Source organism: Bufo bufo, chromosome 1 (assembly GCF_905171765.1).
Source record: "Bufo bufo chromosome 1, aBufBuf1.1, whole genome shotgun sequence".
Lineage (NCBI taxonomy): Eukaryota > Metazoa > Chordata > Amphibia > Anura > Bufonidae > Bufo > Bufo bufo.
The window spans coordinates 16,282,415-16,306,173 of NC_053389.1; the positions used below are offsets into that span (position 1 = coordinate 16,282,415).

The window sequence follows — 23,759 nt, forward strand, 5'->3', positions numbered from 1 at the left end:
TGGCCTTCTCATACTGCTACAAACTTCACACTGTGTCATTGTGCCACTCTGTATAAAAGAAAAAGGAAGGTTTCTGCCTCGGCGCAAAGTCACTGGAGAAGACAATCTTGTTTGCAAGAGTAATTCTTGGTTTTAATAGAAACAACGCGTTTCGGGGATTACAGATTCCCCTTCATCAGGTTTCATAATGATACCATACTTCATCAGGTATCATTATGAAACCTGATGAAGGGGAGTCTGTAATCCCCGAAACGCGTTGTTTCTATTAAAACCAAGAATTACTCTTGCAAACAAGATTGTCTTCTCCAGTGACTTTGCACCGAGGCAGAAACCTTCCTTTTTCTTTTATATTGAAAATTATTTTTTGGGGGAGTGGACACCCCACCGAAAAGAACAAACCATCTGCGGCTGCATCCCTGGATAAAAGACCTTACTACCACAAGTTTACAGTAGAGTTGTGCCTATTTAAGCACAACACTACAAGGTGAGTGTGGATAAATTCCACTATTTTTATTTGTTTGTATAAACAATATTACCCTATTGTGCGCTTCTCTCCACCCCTTTTTTTCCCTCTTTTCGGAGGGAAATCTAGATCTGTCCTTGACAAAAGATTGTGCCACTCTGTGGCCTCCTCATGCTGCCGCCACCTCCAGACTCTGTCATTTTGCCACTCTGTAGCCTTCTTGAGTTATTTGGTCAGTTTTGGCCCTGTGACTGCCCAAATAAATAAAGTGTGCAGTGATTCTAATAGTGACGCCTGTCATCTGCACGTCATCCTCACTGACAGTATTATTTCACTAACCCAGCACACTCCCCATGCATGTTACTGCAAGGCACAGTGTTCTACATCCATATAAAGGCTCTCTGCAGCCCGGAAATAGACAATTTTTTTACGCGATTCGCCGCAAATAAATTCGGATCGAAGCAAATTTTGTCGCAAAATTTGACGAACCGGCTTAATCGAATTTTTGAGAAATTCGCTCATCTCTACTCTCTATGTTATACATTAGTTTACTAACTGCCATATCTCATGTAAGCCCTACAGAAGCTATACAGTATATACCCGCCGCGGAGGATAAGAGTATTCTGGACTTCATATGACTAAACCCCAAGAAACATACTCACTGACGGGGCACGGGTCTGCGGTGCTAGATCAGGAGGTTTATTAACCACCCTATGCCTCTGTACACTCGTTCATACCTAAATGGAGGGCATTAGTTTTCGTTGCTTGACCTCCACCCCCAACAGTAATAGATGGCTCACCATATGGATGGCCACAATTGTTATCTTCAACAGATTGTTTGTTTTGCGTTTAAAAACTTACAGGTTATATATTCTTATTTTATACCCTTATACAGATCGCTCCCGGGAACAACCACATCAATAGGCGCATCCACAACCATGCACTATCATCATGGCAACTTTAACAACTACCTCCTTTAATGTCAGAGGCTTCAGCACACCAGATCCAAGGTATTTACGCGCCTGAGGAAATTCAAATTAGACATTTGCTTCCTGCAGGAGACCAACCTAAAAAACAACAGAATTCCTAAACTACCATTCACATATTAGAACCATTGCTTTCATTCTACATACAAAACATCTGCAAGAGGAGCTAGCATAGATATAGCTAAACAGGTGCCATTCAAACGCATTCTGTCACAGTCAGACCCAGAGGGAAGATTTGTCTTTGTGAAAGGGAAAATTGGCCATGTCATGGTCTCACTAGCTAGTCTGTATGCACCAAATAGTAAACAACACACATGGATTAAAAACACTTCAGCCAAGTTCCAGGCCTTTGCTGAGGGCATTCGCTTCATAGGTGGAGATTTAAATATCTCTCTAGATCCCACTATAGACACATCTAGGGGAACTTCAACTGCCTCACAAAAAGACATTGGGGAACATCCATAAAAAGGGAATATCTAAGGGATATTTTTTATGGAATATCACCTAGTAGACTCATGGAGAACCCTGAATGATACCACTAAAGACTTCACGTTTTACTCGCAAGTACATCGCACATATCCGAGATTAGATTATATATTCATTAGAGATGATCGAAACAAAGCTGACGAAGTGGAATTCGATCTGAATTTTCAGGAAAAATTTGATTTGCAACTAATGTAAATTTTCTCGCGCTTTGTGGTTTCCTAAAATGGCAACTGCACGTGTGAGGACATAGAGAAAGGAAGTCTGGGAAGGCGGGATCACCCTGATTGACATGCATGCAGCCAATCAGCAGCCAGCCAGCCCTGCGATGTCACAGCCCTATAAATACGGCGGCCATTTTAGATTCAGACATTTCTCAGCGTTCTGAAGGCACTAGAGACAGACGTCAAAAGGCACTTGGGAGAGCAATTGGAAAAACCTTATTGTGAAGAAAAAATAACTGAAAAAATGATTCAAAAGTGCAGAGAAAGGATAGGGAGGAATCACTTCACAGCATCTTAGTGCAGGGAGAGACGTCAGAAGGCGCTAGGGACAGTGCTAGAAAAGCGATTTACAAGTGCAGGGGAAGATTATTTGGGGATCCAAATAGCCATTATACAGCTCTGTCATTCCAGCACTTTGTTCTTGTTATTGGGGTGCAAGTGCTGTGTTGAAAAGCCTTTAGTGGCCTATTTTAGTACAAAAAGAGAAATATACACGCACTTCACTGTTGCAGTAATTTTACTGGCTGATTTCTGTGCAAAAAAGAGAAATATAGACGCAGTTCACTTCTGCAGTTATATGTGGTGATAGCGTTTATTGCCATATTTCAGTACTACAAGAGAAATATATATAGAGTTCACCTTTGCTGTTATTTGAGCTGAAAGCCTTTAGTGGCGTAATTCGGTAGAAAAACTAAATATATTCAACGTTCACTGTTGCAGTGATTTCTGTTAAAATCTTAAGTGATGTGTTTCGGTAAAAAAACTACATTTCTACAGCGTTCTGCGCTGCAGTAATATTTGGATTGAAATCTTTACTGATGTATTTTGGTAGCTAAGCAATTTATTAAATGTCCAGCGCTGCAATAATATTTGTTGTGAAAGCTTTACTGACGTATTTCGGTACAAAAGTAATTTATTCAACGTTCAGCGCTGCAGTAATACTTGTGGTAAAATCTTTAGTGACATATTTCTACAGAAAACGAAAAATGTATTCGGCGTGAATGATATCATTCCACTGCTTCTTGTCCTGGAACAGATGCTGGTAAATCTGGCTAGTCAGGGGACTGGAGACGTGGCCCCTATATCTCATGGCCACATGAGCCCTGTGGGGGCTGAAATGGAAGAGGAGGAGGAGGGGGAGGAGGACATTGGAGCACAGGCAATGTGTAGCAAAATGGGTGTTTTTTTCTACTCAGGGGACAGAAGAAGCGGAGCAGGAGCAGCCAGAGGAGCTACAGGTCAATGAGGAAGACAAGACAGAGGACCCAGACACACCATGGCAGTATGCAGTGGAGATGGAAGCAGGGAGTCTTTCCGGGTCACTTGCACAAATGGCCCGCTGCATGCTCACTTGCTTGCGTAGTGACAGCAGAATTCTTATCATTCGGCAGAGGGATGACTTCTGGCTCTCAACCTTGTTGGACCGTCGCTACCAGTCCAAAATGGGGGCCTTTTTTAAACCCACTGAGATGGAGTACAAACTAACCTACTACAGAGACATCCTATGAAGTCAGTCAACCGCTGCCTATCTGTGCCATCGTCCATCTTCTCGCAGGTCTGATCGGGGGGTCCTCTGCGCTCACATTCCTTTGCCATGGCTGCAGGGTGGGGGGGAAGGAGCAGTTCAAGCTCCATCAGCAACAACTTAAGTCTACAGTTGCTGATGAGCAGCTTTCTTCAGTCGCATAGTGAAGAAACTACTCACCAGCAGCTAGACATAAAGCAGAACCTGATCCAGCAGGTGGTGGCATACCTGGAGTGTACCCTTCCAGCCGGCATTGAAGATCCACCAAACTACTGGGCAGCCAAACTGGATTTGTGGCCGCAACTGGCCGAGTTTGCCCTGGAAAAACTGTCCTCCCCGGCCAGTAGTGTGGCATAAGAGCGGGTGTTTAGTGCGGCAGGGGCTATAGCTACCTCAAGAAGAACTTGCCTGTCCACTTAAAATGTAGAGAGACTGACCTTTTTCCAGATGAATCAGGCCTGGATCAGCCAGGATTTCCACCAACCAATGCCTGATGCATCTGATTAGATCATCCATGCTGCCTCACCCAAACTTTGACAAAAGTGACCAAAATGTTTACAATGCAGTTGTTCAATAAAGAGAAGTTTATATCTGTTTTACCTTTCAACATTAAAATAATGTCAATTTTGAGACTTAGTAGGACCCTAAGAAGGGTGATAGTGAACTGTAAATGCAGGTTTGAGGCTGCATTTTGAGTCTCCCTGTGAAAGGGAGGGGTTTCCTGGGAGAACAGGAAGAGACCAGACGGAGGCTGCCTGGTGAATGCTGAGGACGTCAGGAGAGAACCCCTGTAGAGCCAAAAAGGGATTTGCGGCTCACAGGGGAGACGGACACCAGCCCCAAGAAAGACACTTGTAGCATCGGCCCCAGGAAACACGAGGCTGTACGGTCCGGTTCTTGGATTGAACCAGAGGATCAAGAAAAAGCACCAAGAGACTGCCAACAACTGTAAGTGCGGCTTTGCCACGTTATATTACATTGCACTGTTCCAGGGACACTTTAGGACATATATGAAAGCTGCAGGATAAAGACTTCACCTTCTTTGTATTACAAATAGTATTGGGCAATACTTAGGGTGCACCTCAACGTTAAAGCTTGCTCAGGAACATTCAGGTGCAGCCAGGCTGCTTTATGGACATTGGAGAAAATTATGCAAGTACTGGGTTAGTGTTAGACAGTAATATTCTTACTGTGCGTTTATGCTCTGTTTCCATTCTGTTTATGTATGCTCAGCTACTTGTTCACTATAACTGTTCAGTAAATGCAAGTGTTGTAAAAAAAACAAAAAACGCTATATGTGTCTGTATGGCATCGTGTACCCTCTGATTCTGTGGGCCCAGCCCTCGGTTCTCTTTCATAACAGTCAGGAATAGCTGATAACTAGCAGCAATATAGCTATTTTACCAGCCAAGTGGCCTTGATTGGTTGGATCTGAGTCTGAGACATTGTATGTTGAGTCTAGTTTCAACTTACGATGGGTCAGAAAAGACCATTGTATATTGAAAACATTGTATCTTGAGGCCATTGTATATTGAGGGATCCTGTATAACTATTTCTGTATAGGATAGTGGAGAAAATACCATTACCCTATACAAATTGCAATCTGATGATTGAATGTTGTGGGGACCTAATAAAATAATTTAAATAAAAGTTTTAAAAAGTTTAAAAAATATATATATTTAAAAATTCAAATGACCCCCACCACTTTCCCTAAAATCAAAATACTTAATAAAAAAATCAACATTATGGGCATCGCTCTTATCCCCTGTGGTGAATAGTGTAGCAGAAAAAGAAATAAAAATTACCAATTCACAGTTTTTATTTTTATCACTTTATCTCCCAAAACAAATTGAATAAGAAGTGATCAAAAAGCCAAATGATATTATCAAAAATTATAGATTGTCCTGCAAAAAATGCTTGGTGTGGCACGTGGATAAACTGCTTCATTTTTTTGAGTAGACTAAACTGGCTGCTGCATTTACACGCCATAAGCTGTGGCAAGCTGCGTACACAGTGCTTCCTGGTAATAACATAATTTGGCCTCCCTGTCACAGGAAGGAAAACAATATCCTATTTTGCTTTGATAGCGAGGGTCTAAAAGCATGGCTTTCCAGTAATCATCGGACAGATTGATGTCAATGATATACCTGTCAATACATAAGTGAGTCTACAGGTCGTCATCCTGGCCAGTGTTCCTGCGCTAGTTCTTTCCAACTCTGCCCTCACTGAGACGATTGGGTGTAGTGGTCGGGGTCACCATCATCATCGTCATTATCCTCTTCTTCTTCCAGCTCTGATTCCTCTTCCTCCTCCTCAAGTGGTAGCAACTCTTCCTCCTCTTCCATGGGAGTTTCTCATTGTCGGTCCCCAACAGCTATAGGGCAGACAGCAAGATGCCTTAGCTGTTCTTCTTCCTGCTCTTTATTCCCTACCTGTTGCATGATCGTCAGCATCTCTTCAAAAATATATAAGGAGGGGAGGGAGAACTGCAGCATAAACAGAATGAGCTGCCACTGCGCAACCTGGAAACAACACATCCAGCTTTCTGCTGCTCTTACAGATTCTCCAGCATGTGCATGGGAGTTGGAATTTTGCAGATTAAGCGGTGTAGCTGCACACCATTCTGATGCTACAAGTCGAGGAGAGCGTTTCAAACCACATGAGAATGGTTAAAAAGATAAACAGTCTCCTTCACCTTGCCAAAACCTTGGCATCAGGGGGGCACCGCCAATGATTGCCTCAGGCAGCCCCAGCGATTGCCTCCGGCAGCCCCAGGTAAGGGAAAAAGGGGAGCAGCGGAAGGGCTATGGTCAATGAGCACTTCTTTTGTAGAAACGCTCATCTCTACATATTCAGCTGCATTACTGCAGTCAGGACAGCTATACAGATAAATGCTGTGAAGGGGCATGGAAGTGATGTCTCCCTGGCCCACTGTTTCCGCTAATAGGCTACAGGTACCGAATTTTGGGGTGTCCGTGACACGGACCCGAACCCGAACATTTTCGTAAAAGTCTGGGTTCGGGTTTAGTGTTCGGCGCTTTCTTGGCGCTTTTTGAAAGGCTGCAAAGCAGCCAATCAACAAGCGTCATACTACTTGCCCCAAGAGGCCATCACAGCCTTGCCTACTATTGGCATGGCTGTGATTGGCCAGTGCATAATGTGACCCAGCCTCTATATAAGCTTGGGTCACGTAGCGCTGCACGTCACTCTGCTGATTCAAGCATAGGGAGAGGTTGCTGCTGCGACGTTAGGGCGAGATTAGGCAGATTAACTCCTCCAAAAGACTTAATTCAGTGATCGATCTCCAGCTGTGGATCATTGAAGTGCTAATATTGAATTGCTCACTTTTTTTAGGCTGCCCAGAGCGTTTTTATATCACTTTTTTCTGGGGTGATCGGCGGCCATTTTGTGGCTTGTGGTGCGCCAGCACGAGCTACCACCAAGTGCATTTAACCATCAATAGTGTGGTTATTTTTTGCTATATCCTACATCAGCTGCAGGCTGAGCCTGTGTCACCCAAGTGCATTTAACCATCAACAGTGTGGTTATTTTTTGGCCATATACTACATCAGGTGCAGGCTGAGCCTGTGTCACCCAAGTGCATTTAACCATCAACAGTGTGGTTATTTTTTGGCCATATACTACATCAGGTGCAGGCTGAGCCTGTGTCACCCAAGTGCATTTAACCATCAACAGTGTGGTTATTTTTTGGCCATATACTACATCAGGTGCAGGCTGAGCCTGTGTCACCCAAGTGCATTTAATCATCAATAGTGTGGTTATTTTTTGGCCATATACTACATCAGGGGCAAGTTGAGCCTGTCACCCAGCGCCTAAAAAATAGACCTGACATTTATATTCCTCCAAATCAGTACTGTTTTAGCTGGTCAAGTTATTTGTAGTGACCGTAAAAGCACAGTTTTTGTTCTGGGTTGAAAAACTATTCCCAAATTTGCCATTCTCAAAATTAGTAGTTTCTGCTATATCAGGCCTACTTTAAATCTATCTGTCACGGATGGTGTACAGGAAACAAGACAATACAATATAAACAATGACTCACTGGATCCACAACTAAGGAACAAAAGGTTGACCCCTGCATGAGACCTGCCGCTCTCCCTTATTGCTCAGCCTATGCGACCACCCCAAAGGTGGATGGGCGCATATCCACGTACCTCGACTATCTTACACCTGAAGACCCTACAATAGTGAGGGGATACGACCACCGGCTCCCCACACAGACACGGAGGGAGTCAGGGTCACCTGGATCCAGAAAACAGAAAATCATAAATACATAAACAGCACTTATCTTGCAGACGACTGGGGACTGTGGACTGAGAACTAGGAACAGCATGCACACACACTCCAGGAAGTTGTATAAGCCGCACACTATTGCATTCTGGGGAGGAACTTAAAGGGCAGCAATCAGTCCAACTGCATGACAGCTGAGATAGACTAACGAGATGAGGAACTCAACCAAAACAAAGAAATTCAAGGAGGAGGATCTGAAAGGCTCCTGTCAGAGCTTCTCAGCTGTCTGGCTGTGACAGTACCCCTCCCTCTACGAGTGGACTCCGGACACTCAGAGCCCACCTTTTCAGGATGGGACCTATGGAAAGCCCTGATGAGACGAGAGGCCTTAATGTCCGTCACTGGGACCCACATCCTCTCCTCAGGACCATAGCCCTCCCAATGAACGAGGTACTGGAGGGAACCGCGGACAAGACGAGAATCCACAATCCTAGAGACCTGAAATTCAAGATTTCCATCAACCATAATCGGAGGAGGAGGCAAAGGCGAGGGTACAATAGGTTGAACATAAGGTTTCAATAAGGACTTATAAAAAACATTATGGATCTTCCAAGTCTGAGGAAGATCAAGACGGTAGGCAACAGGATTGATGACAGACAGGATCTTGTAAGGCCCAATAAACCTAGGACCCAACTTCCAGGAGGGAACCTTCAATATGATATTCTTGGTAGACAACCACACCAGATCACCAACATTCAGGTCCGGACCAGGCACACGTCTCTTATCTGCCACACGCTTATATCTCTCACTCATGCTCTTTAGATTATCCTGAATCTTTTGCCAAATAGATGACAAAGACGAGGAGAATCTGTCCTCATCAGGTAAACCAGAAGACCCCTCTCCCGAGAAAGTCCCAAACTGCGGATGAAACCCATATGCACCAAAAAATGGTGACTTATCAGAGGACTCCTGACGACGGTTATTTAAAGCAAACTCAGCAAGGGACAAAAAACACCAATCCTCCTGATTCTCAGCCACAAAACAGCGCAGATATGTCTCCAGATTCTGATTGACGCGCTCCGTCTGGCCATTCGACTGCGGGTGGAAAGCAGAAGAGAATGACAACCGAACCCCCAAGCGAGAACAGAAAGCCTTCCAGAATCTGGAAACAAACTGCGTGCCCCTATCAGAGACTATGTCTGAAGGAATACCATGCAATTTGACAATGTGGTCAATAAATGCCTGCGCCAGCGTCTTAGCATTGGGCAAACCAGGAAAAGGGATAAAATGCACCATTTTGCTAAAACGGTCCACCACCACCAGAATCACAGTCTTCCCCGAGGAACGAGGCAAGTCCGTTATGAAGTCCATGGACAGATGTGTCCAAGGACGGGAAGGAATGGGCAAAGGGAGTAGAGGACCTGATGGCCGTGAATGAGGGACTTTGGCACGAGCGCAAGTCTCGCAAGCTGCCACAAAACCCCCAACTGACTTACGAAGCGCAGGCCACCAGAATCTCCGAGCGATGAGATCCAGTGTGGCTCTTGCCCCCGGGTGCCCAGCAAGGACCGTATCGTGGTGTTCTTTAAAAATCTTGTGTCCAGTGGCGTACCGCCCATAGAGGCAGACCACGCCATTGCTATGGGGCCCGCGGCACTGGGGGGCCCGGAGCGCAGAGAAGGCCCCGCCCACACTATTTGGCCCCGCCCACTCATTGCAGGCGCCTATAGCGCTATGCGGCTGCTCTTATAAATATGAGCTAACTATTCTTGCGCAATCGCGCCGCCCCCCCCCCTCACCCCCCCTCCGAGGCGCCGAAGTTTGACCAGATCCTGACCGCCGGCTAACCTCCTCCTGCCTGCTGATCCTGTCTGCTGCGGAATCAGACTCAGACAGGATCAAACCAGCCTGGCCAATCAGCACAAGGCAATTCTGCTGAGGCAGCTGCTGATTGGCCAGTGGCAGTGTGCTCAAGGGAGGCGGGAGAATTGGTTCGCCGGCCCGTCAGCCGTCGACAGTGTGCCTGAGACCTGAGAGAAGACGAAGAAGGAAGCAGAAGCACCCGTCCCTTCCTGTCCCTGGCTGGCCTGAAGAACAGTTCATCCGTCCAGTCCTGACTCCTTCCTGAAGGCTGCCGTGTCACTGCCTGGCTCTGGCTGCCTGAGAGACGCTACAGAGAGAGAGAGAGCAGACTCAGCACTGCAGAGACTCTAGGTATGATCGAGTCGATGTGTCTATTGTCTTGATAATGTCAGAATCAGATTTGACCTGACAGCCTGACAGGCCACTGCCAGGCAGCAAGAGAGAGGAGGGGTGGGGGGGAGGGAGGGAGGGGGACAGCCAGGACAGGGTGGTGGGACATGCTTCAATCCCACTCCAGTGAGTCCTGTTGTCCTCTATGAGCCCCAAAATGCCCATGGGGGAGAAGTAGGAAGAAAGCACACTGTGTCCTGAGATTTTTTGGGGGGCATTAGGGGTGGGGGGGGGGCTCATAGAGGTGTGCTTTCCTCCTCCAAGGAGTTAAAGGGGTTTGGAGTAAGGGCTCTTTCACACTTGCGTTGTCCGGATCCGGCGTGTACTCCATTTGCCGGAAGTGCCCGCCGGATCCGTAACACCGCAAGTGAACTGAAAGCATTTGAAGACGGATCCGTCTTCAAAATGCGTTCAGTGTTACTATGGCACCCAGGACACTATTAAAGTCCTGGCTGCCATAGTAATAGTGGGGAGCGCGGGAGCAGTATACTTACAGTCCGTGCAGCTCCCGGGGCGCTCCAGAATGACGTCAGAGGGCCCCATGCGCATGGATGACGTGATCCATGCGACCTGACGTCATTCTGGAGCGCCCGGGGAGTCGCACGGACGGTAAGTATACTGCTCCCCCGCTCCCCACTACTACTAAAATACATGCACATTTTATACGTTACTGCAACAAAGTTGGTTAATAATAAAATAAAAATGTTTATCCCTAACAGTTTCTGTAGGTCATGTATAAATGTATTTAATGGGGTGTGGCATGGGAGGAGCCAGGTCAGAGGGGCCATGGTGGTAGGGGGCGGGGGAAGTGGGAGGGGCCATGGTGGGTAGTGGGCGGGGTTAAGGGGCCCAATTCAGATTTTTGCTATGGGGCCCAGTGATTTCTATGTACGCCCCTGCTTGTGTCTCAAAGTGAGAGGCACAAACAACCTCCCAGGAGGACAAAGATCAGGAGCTTCTGACTGGGCTGCCTGCACCTCTGCCTCCAATTCAGGAAAAAGAGCAGAGACCACCACACCTTCAGCCAAAATGGGACCCGGATATTCAAAATTCCCACCTCCCGGAAAACAACGTGACAGGGCATCTGCCTTCACATTCTTAACCCCAGGGCGGAACGTGACAACAAAATTAAACCTTGAAAAGAACAAAGACCATCTGGCTTGTCTCGGGTTCAGACGCTTGGCTGACTCCAAGTAGGCCAGATTTTTATGGTCAGTAAACACGGTAATAGGGTGTCTGGCTCCCTCTAGCCAATGGCGCCATTCCTCAAAAGCCAACTTGATGGCCAACAATTCCCTATCTCCCACATCATAATTTCTCTCTGCGGAGGAGAGTTTCTTTGAGAAAAAGGCACACGGTTGCCATTTGGCAGGAGAGGAACCCTGAGACAAGACCGCACCCACCCCTACCTCAGAAGCATCAACCTCAACTATGAAGGGTAACGAAATATCAGGTTGTACCAGGATGGGAGCGTAAGCAAAACGCTCCCTGATATTAGAAAAAGCCTTACGCGCCTCTACCGACCATGAAGAAAAATCTACCCCCTTTCTGGTCATATCAGTGAGTGGTTTAACATCAGAGGAATAATTCAAAATAAATTTCCTGTAATAATTGGCAAAGCCCAAAAAACGCATCAGCGCCTTCTGATTCTCAGGAAGCTCCCACTCAAGCACAGCGCGGACCTTCTCGGGGTCCATGCGAAAACCAGAAGCGGAGAGAAGAAACCCCAGAAATTGAATTTCTGGAACTGCAAACACACATTTTTCCAGTTTTGCGTATAATTTATTCTCCCGCAGAATGAGCAAGACCTGACGTAAGTGTTCCTTATGAGTCTTGAAATAAGGAGAAAAAATCAAAATGTCATCCAAATACACTAATACAAATTTTCCCATTAAATGATAAAAAATGCTGTTCACGAAATGCTGAAAAACGGCTGGGGCATTCATCAAACCAAAAGGCATAATCAAATTCTCAAAATGGCCCTCAGGGGTATTGAAAGCCGTCTTCCATTCGTCTCCTTCTCTGACCCTGACCAGGTTGTATGCCCCTCTTAGGTCTAATTTGGAAAAGACTTTAGCCCCAACAACCTGGTTAAACAGGTCCGGGATCAGAGGAAGCGGATAAGGATCACGAATAGTGATACTGTTCAGCTCCCTGAAATCCAGACAAGGTCTTAAAGAACCATCTTTTTTCTTAACAAAGAAAAAGCTAGCGGCAACAGGTGACTTCGAGGGTCGTATGTGTCCTTTTCTCAGACTCTCAGAGATATAAGCACGCATAGCGACCCTCTCAGGTTGAGAGAGATTGTATAAACGAGATTTAGGCAGCTTGGCGCCTGGGATGAGATTAATAGGGCAATCATACTCCCTGTGCGGAGGCAAATCCTGAACTCCACTCTCAGAGAAGACATCCGAAAATTCAGAGAGGAAAGGTGGTACAGTCTTAGTAGAAACCTCAGAAACAGATGTTATGATGCAATTCTCTCTGCAAAAGTCACTCCAACCATTTATTTGCCTCGCTTGCCAATCAATGGTGGGGTTATGTTTAGTGAGCCAGGGTAGTCCCAACACTAGAGGAGTAGGCAAACCGCTAAGGACGAAACATGACACATCCTCAACATGAGCATCACTCACAATTAAACAGATATTGTGAACTATGCCCTTTAATGATTTCTGAGAAAGTGGAGCGGAATCAATAGCAAAAACAGGAATATCCTTTCCCAAAGTGCATACCTGGAAACCATGAGTTATTGCAAATTGATTATCAATGAGATTGACAGCTGCTCCACTATCCACAAAAATCTCACAAAAAATGCTCTTGCTCTCTAGCGCCACCCTAGCAGGTAGGACAAAACGGGAACTACAAGCAAACGGAAAACCTTCAATTTCCGCCTCAACCCTGCCAATAGTAACAGACGGAACATTTTTAAAAGATTTTTTCCTTTTTGTCTCTCTATTACTCCCAGAAAACTGCCTGAATCTCCTAGAGGGACAAACATTTGCCAAATGATTTATACCTCCACAACAAAAACAAACCCTCCCATGCGGGCTGAATCTTCTATTGTCTGAGGCAATCAACCCCAGCTGCATGGGTTCCTGCTCAGAAGGAGCTGACAGTGACTGAGACCCCTGCGCACAGAATGAGACCGCTGCACTGTCCCGGGACTGAGTATGACATGAAGGAGAGATCTCTCCTCTCTCACTAAGACGCCTGTCAATACGATCGGCCTGAGACATAGCAGAGTCCAGGGAGATTGGCCTCTCATGAAAGGCAAATGCATCTTTCAATCCCTCTGAAAGACCCTGGCAAAATTGACTTCGGAGTGCAGCATCATTCCAACCAGTATCAGCTGCCTATCGCCGAAATTCTGAGCAGTATATCTCTGCGGATTGTTTACCCTGGCATAACAGACGTAGTTTAGACTCAGCCAGAGCAATACGATCCGGATCATCATATATCTGACCCAGGGCTAAAAAGAATTCATCCACTGAGCGGAGGGGCCGTGCCCCCTCCGGTAGCGAAAAGGCCCAAGACTGAGCGTTACCCCTGAGCAGCGATACAATGATCCCCACCCTCCATTCTTCATCACCAGAGGAATGGGGAAGAAGGCGAAAATGGAGTTTGCAAGTGTCTTTAAAACGCACAAAATTCTCACTACCCCCAGAGAACGTATCCGGGAGCGAGATCTTAGGCTCAGCACAAACTCCATGAACGCAAGCTGAACCGGTCACTTGAAACTGAGAAAAAATCCTACGGAGATCAGCTACCTCCAATGAAAGACCCTGGAGGCGTTCAGCCAAAAGTGAAACCGGATCCATGCTTGAGACGGTTTTGGCGGCTTATAATGTCACGGATGGTGTACAGGAAAAAAGACAATACAATATAAACAATGACTCACTGGATCCACAACTAAGGAACAAAAGGGAGACCCCTGCATGAGACCTGCAGCTCTCCCTTATTGCTCAGCCTATGCGACCACCCCAAAGGTGGATGGGCGCATATCCACGTACCTCGACTATCTTACACCTGAAGACCCTACAATAGTGAGGGGATACGACCACGGCTCCCTACACAGACACGGAGGGAGTCAGGGTCACCTGGATCCAGAAAACAGAAAATCATAAATACATAAACAGCACTTATCTTGCAGACGACTGGGGACTGAGAACTAGGAACAGCATGCACACACACTCCAGGAAGTTGTATAAGCCGCACACTACTGCATTCTGGGGAGGAACTTAAAGGGCAGCAATCAGTCCAACTGCATGACAGCTGAGATAGACTAACGAGATGAGGAACTCAACCAAAACAAAGAAATTCAAGGAGGAGGATCTGAAAGGCTCCTGTCAGAGCTTCTCAGCTGTCTGGCTGTGACACTATCCCAAAAAGGATATCTTAGATTTAAATTTCCCATTCTCAAAATAACTAGTTTGTGGTATTTGAGGCCTACTTGAAATCTATCCCAAAAAGAAAATCTTACATTGAAGGTATTGATAGTGTCATTCTGAAAAACTTAACACACACGCTACCGTGCAGATACAAGTCTAATTCTGTGATTAAAGGTATATCTGTCACACAGCGCGAAAAAAATAGGCCTCACATTTATATTCAACCAAATCTGTAGTGTTTTAGCTGGTCAAATTATTTGTAGTGACCGTAAAAGCACAGTTTTTGTTCTGGGTTGAAAAACTATTCCCAAATTTGCCATTCTCAAAATTAGTAGTTTCTGCTATATCAGGCCTACTTTAAATCTATCCCAAAAAGGATATCTTAGATTCAAGGTGCTGATAAGTGTCATTCTGAAAAACTTAACACACACGCTACCGTGCAGATACAAGTCTAATTCTGTGATTAAAGGTATATCTGTCACACAGCGCGAAAAAAATAGGCCTCACATTTATATTCAACCAAATCTGTACTGTTTTAGCTGGTCAAATTATTTGTAGTGACCGTAAAATCACAGTTTTTGTTCTGGGTTGAAAAAGTATTCCCAAATTTGCTATTTTCAAAATTGTGGTGAACGGGAACAATGAGGAAAACATATAATAAGGGACGCGGACGCAAACGTGGACATGGTCGTGGTGGTGTTAGTGGACCCTCTGGTGCTGGGAGAGGACGTGGCCGTTCTGCCACAGCCACACGTCCTAGTGTACCAACTACCTCAGGTCCCAGTAGCCGCCAGAATTTACAGGGATATTTGGTGGGGCCCAATGCCGTTCTAAGGATGGTAAGGCCTGAGCAGGTACAGGCATTAGTCAATTGGGTGTCCGACAGTGCATCCAGCACGTTCACATTATCTCCCACCCAGTCTTCTGCAGAAAGCGCACAGATGGCGCATGAAAACCAAGCCCATCAGTCTGTCACATCACCCCCATGCATATCAGGGAAACTGTCTGAGCCTCAAGTTATGCAGCAGTCTCTTATGCTGTTTGAAGACTCTGCTGGCAGGGTTTCCCAAGGGCATCCACCTAGCCCTTCCCCAAAGGTGGAAGAGATAGAATGCACTAACGCACAACCACTTATGTTTCCTGATGATGAGGACATGGGAATACCACCTCAGCACGTCTCTGATGATGACGAAACACAGGTGTCAACTGCTGCGTCTTTCTGCAGTGTGCAGACTGAGCAGGAGGTCAGGGAGGAAGACTGGGTGGAAGACGATGCAGGGGACGATGAGGTCCTAGACCCCACATGAAATGAAGGTCGTGCCACTGACTTTCAGAATTCGGAGGAAGAGGCAGTGGTGAGACCGAGCCAACAGCGTAGCAAAAGACAAAGAGGGAGCAGTGGGCAAAATCAGAACACCCGCCGCCAAGAGACTCCGCTTGCTACTGACCACCCCCATCTGGGACCGAGCACCCCAAAAGCAGCTTCAAGGAGTTCCCTGGCATGGCACTTCTTCAAACAATGTGCTGACGACAAGATCCGAGTGGTTTGCACGCTGTGCCATCAGAGCCTGAAGCGAGGCATTAACGTTCTGAACCTTAGCATAACCTGCATGACCAGGCACCTGCATGCAAAGCATGAACTGCAGTGGAGTAAACACCTTAAAAACAAAGAAGTCACTCAGTCTCCCCCTGCTACCTCTTCTGCTGCTGCCGCCTCGGCCTCTTCTGCAGCTGCCGCCGCCGCCTCGGCCTCTTCCTCCGCCTCTGGAGGAACGTTAGCACCTGCCGCCCAACAAACATGGGATGTACCACCAACACCACCACCTGCGTCACCAAGCATCTCAACCATGTCACACGGCAGCGTTCGGCTCTCCATCTCACAAACATTTGAGAGAAAGCGTAAATTCCCACCTAGCCACCCTCGATCCCTGGCCCTGAATGCCAGCATTTCTAAACTCCTGGCCTATGAAATGCTGTCATTTAGGATGGTGGACACACACAGCTTCAAACAGCTCATGTCGCTTGCTGTCCCACAGTATGTTGTTCCCAGCCGCCACTACTTCTCCATGAGAGCCGTGCCTTCCCTGCACAACCAAGTGTCCAATAAAATCAAGTGTGCACTGCGCAACGCCATCTGTGGCAAGGTCCACCTAACCACAGATACGTGGACCAGTAAGCACGACCAGGGACGCTATATCTCCCTAACTGCACACTGGGTAAATGTAGTGGCGGCTGGGCCCCAGGCGGAGAGCTGTTTGGCGCACGTCCTTCCGCCGCCAAGGATCGCAGGGCAACATTCTTTGCCTCCTGTCTCCTCCTCCTCCTACTCAGCTTCCTCCTCCTCTTCTTCCACCTGCTCATCCAGTCAGCCAGACACCTTCACCACCAACTTCAGCACAGCCCGGGGTAAACGTCTGCAGGCCGTTCTGAAACTCATATGTTTGTGGGACAGGCCCCACACCGCACAGGAGTTGTGGCGGGGTATAGAACAACAGACCGACGAGTGGTTGCTGCCGGTGAGCCTCAAGCCCGGCCTGGTGGTGTGCGATAATGGGCGAAATCTCGTTGCAGCTCTGGGACTAGCCGGTTTGACGCACATCCCTTGCCTGGCGCATGTGCTGAATTTGGTGGTGCAGAAGTTCATTCGCAACTACCCCGACATGTCAGAGCTGCTGCATAAAGTGCGGGCCATCTGTTCGCGCTTCTGGCGTTCACACCCTGCTGCTGCACGCCTGTCTGCGCTACAGCGTAACTTCGGCCTTCCCGCTCACCGCCTCATATGCGATGTGCCCACCAGGTGGAACTCCACCTTGCACATGCTGGACAGACTGTGCGAGCAGCAGCAGGCCATAGTGGAGTTTCAGCTGCAGCACGCACGGGTCAGTCGCACTGCGGAACAGCACCACTTCACCACCAATGACTGGGCCTCCATGCGAGACCTGTGTGCCCTGTTGCGCTGTTTCGAGTACTCCACCAACATGGCCAGTGGCGATGACGCCGTTATCAGCGTTACAATACCACTTCTATGTCTCCTTGAGAAAACACTTAGGGCGATGATGGAAGAGGAGGTGGCCCAGGAGGAAGAGGAGGAAGAGGGGTCATTTTTAGCACTTTCAGGCCAGTCTCTTCGAAGTGACTCAGAGGGAGGTTTTTTGCAACAGCAGAGGCCAGGTACAAATGTGGCCAGACAGGGCCCACTACTGGAGGACGAGGAGGACGAGGATGAGGAGGAGGTGGAGGAGGATGAGGCTGAAGCATGGTCACAGCGGGGTGGCACCCAAAGCAGCTCGGGCCCATCACTGGTGCGTGGCTGGGGGGAAACACAGGACGATGACGATACGCCTCCCACAGAGGACAGCTTGTCCTTACCTCTGGGCAGCCTGGCACACATGAGCGACTACATGCTGCAGTGCCTGCGCAACGACAGCAGAGTTGCCCACATTTTAACGTGTGCGGACTACTGGGTTGCCACCCTGCTGGATCCACGGTACAAAGACAATGTGCCCACCTTACTTCCTGCACTGGAGCTTGATAAGAAGATGTGCGAGCACAAGCGCACGTTGGTAGACGCGCTACTGAGAGCATTCCCAAATGTCACAGGGGAACAAGTAGAAGCCCAAGGCGAAGGCAGAGGAGGAGCAAGAGGTCGCCAACGCAGCTGTGTCACGGCCAGCTCCTCTGAGGGCAGGGTTAGCATGGCAGAGATGTGGAAAAGTTTTGTCACCACGCCACAGCTAACTGCACCACCACCTGATACGGAACGTGTTAGCAGGAGGCAACATTTCACTAACATGGTGGAACAGTACCTGTGCACACCCCTCCACGTACTGACTGATGGTTCGGCCCCATTCAACTTCTGGGTCTCCAAATTGTCCACGTGGCCAGAGCTAGCCTTTTATGCCTTGGAGGTGCTGGCCTGCCCGGCGGCCAGCGTTTTGTCTGAACGTGTATTCAGCACGGCAGGGGGCGTCATTACAGACAAACGCAGCCGCCTGTCTACAGCCAATGTGGACAAGCTGACGTTCATAAAAATGAACCAGGCATGGATCCCACAGGACCTGTCCATCCCTTGTGCAGATTAGACATTAACTACCTCCCCTTAACAATATATTATTGTACTCCAGGGCACTTCCTCATTCAATCCTATTTTTTTTTTCATTTTACCATTATATTGCGGGGCAACCCAAAGTTGAATGAACCTCTCCTCTGTCTGGGTGCCGGGGCCTAAATGTGTGACAGTGGCCTGTTCCAGTGGTTTGTGACGTGAAGCCTGATTCTCTGCTATGACATGAAGACTGATTCTGTGCTGACATGAAGCCAGATTCTCTGTTACGCGACCTCTCTCCTCTGCCTGGGTGCCTGGGCCTAAATATGTGACAGTGGCCTGTTCCAGTGGTGGGTGACGTGAAGCCTGATTCTCTGCTATGACATGAAGACTGATTCTCTGCTGACATGAAGCCAGATTCTCTGTTACGGGACCTCTCTCCTCTGTCTGGGTGTCGGGGCCTAAAAATATCTGACAGTGGCCTGTTCCAGTGGTGGGTGACGTGAAGCCTGATTCTCTGCTATGACATGAAGACTGATTCTCTGCTAACATGAAGCCTGAATCTCTGTTATGGGACCTCTCTCCTCTGCCTGGGTGCCTGGGCCTAAATATGTGACAGTGGCCTGTTACAGTGGTGGGTGACGTGAAGCCAGATTCTCTGCTATGGCATGAAAACTGATTCTCTGCTGACGTGAAGCCAGATTCTCTGCTATGGGACCTCTCTCCAATTGATATTTGTTTATTTTTATATATTTTATTTTAATTTTAATTCATTTCCCTATCCACATTTTTTTGCAGGGGATTTACCTACATTTTGCTGCCTTTTGCAGCCCTCTAGCTCTTTCCTGGGCTGTTTTACAGCCTTTTTAGTGCCGAAAAGTTCGGGTCCCCATTGACTTCAATGGGGTTCGGGTTTGGGACGAAGTTCGGGTCGGGTTCGGATCCCGAACCCGAACATTTCCGTGAAGTTCGGCCGAACTTCTCGAACCCAAACATCCAGGTGTCTGTGTCTTGCACTGCATCACTGGCAGCAGAATGGAGGTAAGTATTAGAGTTTATTATCTTTATTTGGCAGCATGGTGTTGGACCACAATGGGGTGGGGGGTCATTATTTTGTAACTGGAAAAAGCACTATGGGGACATTGTGGCTGTAAAAAGGAGCATTTTTGTACTGACTCACATTATATAGGTGCCACTAAGAGGACATTCATTGTTCTGAAAGCACTAAAGGAGGGTAGTTTTGTACTGGCACATAAGGGGGCATTTTTTATACTTGGCGTATATTGAAAGGCAACATTTTTGTACTAGCACACATTATAAGGGAGCATTTTTGGAGGCCACTATGGGGACATTTGTTCTACATGGGGCACTAAAAGTTTTTTTATTTTTTTATTTTGCATTGGCACATGTCATAAGGGAGCATTTTTTGTATTGGCACACATAAGAGGGTATTTTTCTACTGCCACACATTATGGTGCACTGGCACATATTGCAAGGGGGATTTATTTTACTGGCAAACACTATAAGGGAAAATGTATTGCACTGGCAAACTTTATAAGGGAGCAATTTTTGTACAGACACGTAATATGGGGGGGATTATTACTACTAGGGGCATTATTACTTCTAGGGGCAAAATGAGGGACATTATTTCTATTGGGTGCACTGTTACCACATAGTGCACTCTGGCAGAGAATTATTACTATTGGTGGGACTTTTGGGAGGACTGTTACATTGGGAGGCACCCTGGCACAGTATCAGCTTAGCACAATTATTTTTGGAGGACACTAAGTTTATGGCTTTATAGGTTTCAGGGACACTATTTACTGGGCAAAGTTATTTTTTAGGGCACTCTGTGCCAATACTTATTGAAGGGGAACTATCTGTGTGGTAATCGTATTTTCAGGGGGATTATCTGTTTCTACAGTATTGGGAAGCACAGTGGGCACAGTATTAAAGGTGACAGGATGGGGTGTTCAGAAGGCAGGGGGAGGATCGAAAAGTAGTTATCAAACTCTGAAAAGTAAAGAGATGGCTGAAAGAAATCATCACGGCAGTCTGGTTTGGATGGAGAAGATAAAGAAAGAATACATCTACATCAGAGGATGCATAACTGGATGTAAAAGATATATGGCGCTGAATTACCCTGTATGTAATGTTTTCCAACAGTAGGGCAGAGGTTAGGTTGAGAAATTGGCATTGGGGTGGGGAGGGGGGGTGTTTCAGTGTTTACCCCAAGCAGAAGAAAGACTGGGTACACCCCTGTGTGCAAGCCAGTGCTTTAAAAAAAAAGAGCCATGCAGGGAGCATATGTCAATTCTCTCAGGTTGATGGCGGCCAGGATGTTGTGCTAATCGACGTTGACCACAGAGCCCGGTTGGAGTCGGTGAGGAGACAGCCAGCGAGATGTTTGCTGCTTGATGCACTGCAACAACTGCTCTCCGGTGGGGCTACTCTTGTCCAGGCTTATCAGCTCAGACATGTTGTGGCAACACTTGACTTGTCACATGTTATAGGAATGATGAGGATTGGAAGCGACGCTGTGTCCTACCGCTGTTGGGGACGAGATTGTGTCTATGACAGAGGAGGTGGATTGTAACGGGGTGCCGAAGGCACACTCGGTGACCTGCTGCTTAGCTTCGGGAGCAAGGATCTGTGTTTGACCTCGTTCCCAGGGTGGCTTTGCTAGCTAAGAGGCTCCCTGATCCTAGGTCTGCCTTGAGCGCCGAGTTGATCACTCGGTACTCGACTGGTCGGTCTGTCGGTCTTGTGACGCTGGCCACGTCACGTGACCCTCACTCCCCATTATAAATACAGGCAGCCTGCTGGCCACAGGTTGCCTGTTAATTTAGGTTCCTGGCATTTGTTGGATACCTGTATACTTACCTGATCCTTTTCCCTGACGATCCTTTGCCTGCTCCTCCTGTACTGCGCATCCCTCCTGATATTTTGACCTCGGCTTCCACCTGACTATTCTTTGCGGACTCCTTTGGCACTTCTCGACTCTCCTGGTATTTATGACCCCTGCTTCTTCTGACCATTCTTTGCTTATCCCTCTGTACTGCGTTGTCCTCTTGGTTTTGACCCGGTCTGTTCACTATCCGTTATTTGTCTTGTCTGTCCTTCCCGCACGTATCCTAAGTTAGGGACTTCCGTCCAGTTGTCCCCTGTCATCAGGACTCGTGAGGCAAGTAGGCAGGGCCAGGGGTGAGGGTGGAGCACAGTGGTCACTATCCTCCCCCTTATGTGTGTGTGTACTTGACCGTTACATGGATAAGTTCCTGCTGTGGGAGCCAGCCTGATGAAATGGTAGGGAGGGAGTCTAAAGCACCTGGCCATGCTTCTAGGGTGTTGCCTCTCCACTGCCACAAACAAATTAATCCAGTGGCCTTAAAAGACATTTACTTCCCATACCTGTAACAGCTGCTCCAGATGTCCACCGTGGAGTGAAGCTTGCCGCACCGTGAGAATCACAAGGAGTGGCCCTCCTTCTCCACTGTGTGAGAGTACAAGGCCCTAATACAATGGCACGGCAGCAACTCCACTGATTGGTGGTGGTGAAAAATAATTGCTATTTTTTTCATGGCCAAACATTGCATTATAGATGTCTCAAGATGGAGCTGATGTAAGGTGGAATCTTAGCAGAAAAAGAAAAAGGTAATGATGATGATGACAAAGATACCATATTGCTTGGGAATATGGGTTGGCTGCTACAAAGAAGACCAGGAGATGGAGGACACACTTGTTCTGATTGTGAAAGCTGGACAGTTGTATTTTCCCAAAGGATCTGATGACTCCACTTCATGTGCTAAAATAGAACTCTGGTACCTTTGATTGTGTTTGACCTCCCAATAGCTTATTTTAATCCTACAGCTCTTGCACACAGCTGTGGTTTTGTGTGCCTGCCTTATGGTAAAAAATGCCATGTGGGGATTGCTCACATAGAGCTACAGGCAGCCGTGCTTTGCTTAGCTTTGGAATGTTTTGAGCCATTACTAGATCCTGAAACAGATGTGGCCCTGGCTATTTTTTGGGAGGTATGTTGCCTATGCTTTTTACTGCCGCCACCATCCTTCTCCACTGATAACCTTCTCGTCAGCACCCCTATTCTGTCCAGCACAGAATCGTCATTGTCCTCACCCTGTCTGCCACTTTTATCAGACTGTAAGATATCAGGATGGGCTCCTGTGCCCCCTCCCCTGCTCTGTGTTTTCCCCGACTACCACTGTGACTGACCCCACTCCCAATGCCATGGCTACAGGTGCCACTATTACCACCACCATCAACCCAGTTATGCATGGGTTCCCCAGCCTCCTAACAAACCTTCTCCTGAGAGCAGCCCGAACGGTGACATATAATTGTGTACACTTCCCTGTGTATTGGTGTAGTAATTGCATATATGCTAGCTTTAATAAATTCAGAAAACCCTCAAAATTTGATTAAAACATGCAGATACAGAAATAAACAAAAGCGGATTTAGACTTAAATTCATTATCACTCACATGCGATTGAAGTAAATGGAAAACAGATACTTGAGGCCTGACCTTTAATATAATTTTATCGCTCACATATAATTATGTGTGCTACCCCCAAAAAAATTTGGAAACATGTAGAGAAATAAATAAAACGGAAATAAACTGAAACGGATTATTGAGGAATGATGCTCAATATCATGTTATCACTCACAGATCATGTGGTGCACTATCCTGTGGATTGGTGTGGAGATCACCAATACCCTGGTTTTATTAAATTCAACAACACCCCCCCAAAAAAAATATATCCTACTGTGTGGAGATAAAAAACATGAAAACTGATGAATGAGGGCCAGCCCTGACCCTTAATATCACGTTATCACTCACAGGTAAATTGTTGCACGACCCTCTGTACTGGCATACTGATCACTTATATGTTGGTTTAATTAGATTAAACAACCCCCCCAAAAATGTAATTCTTTTCATGTGAATATAGAATAAATCAAAATGGACGATTAAGACCTGATGTTCAATGTCATGTTAACACTCACAGGAAAATGTTGCCCTATCCTGTGTATTGGTGTACTAATCACCTATATGCTGATTTAATTAATTTAATTTAATTAGCCCTAAATATTTCGTTCTCAATCACTGATTTATGTTTTTTTAAAACTA

At 46.9% G+C, this 23,759-nt stretch overlaps 1 protein-coding gene across 5 annotated transcripts in view; it reads right to left on the reverse strand.

Moving 5' to 3' along the window:
- LOC120991856 (sialic acid-binding Ig-like lectin 12) overlaps positions 1–23,759 on the reverse strand; it is a 999,480-nt gene that overhangs the window by 641,962 nt on the left and 333,759 nt on the right. The window lies entirely within an intron of this gene.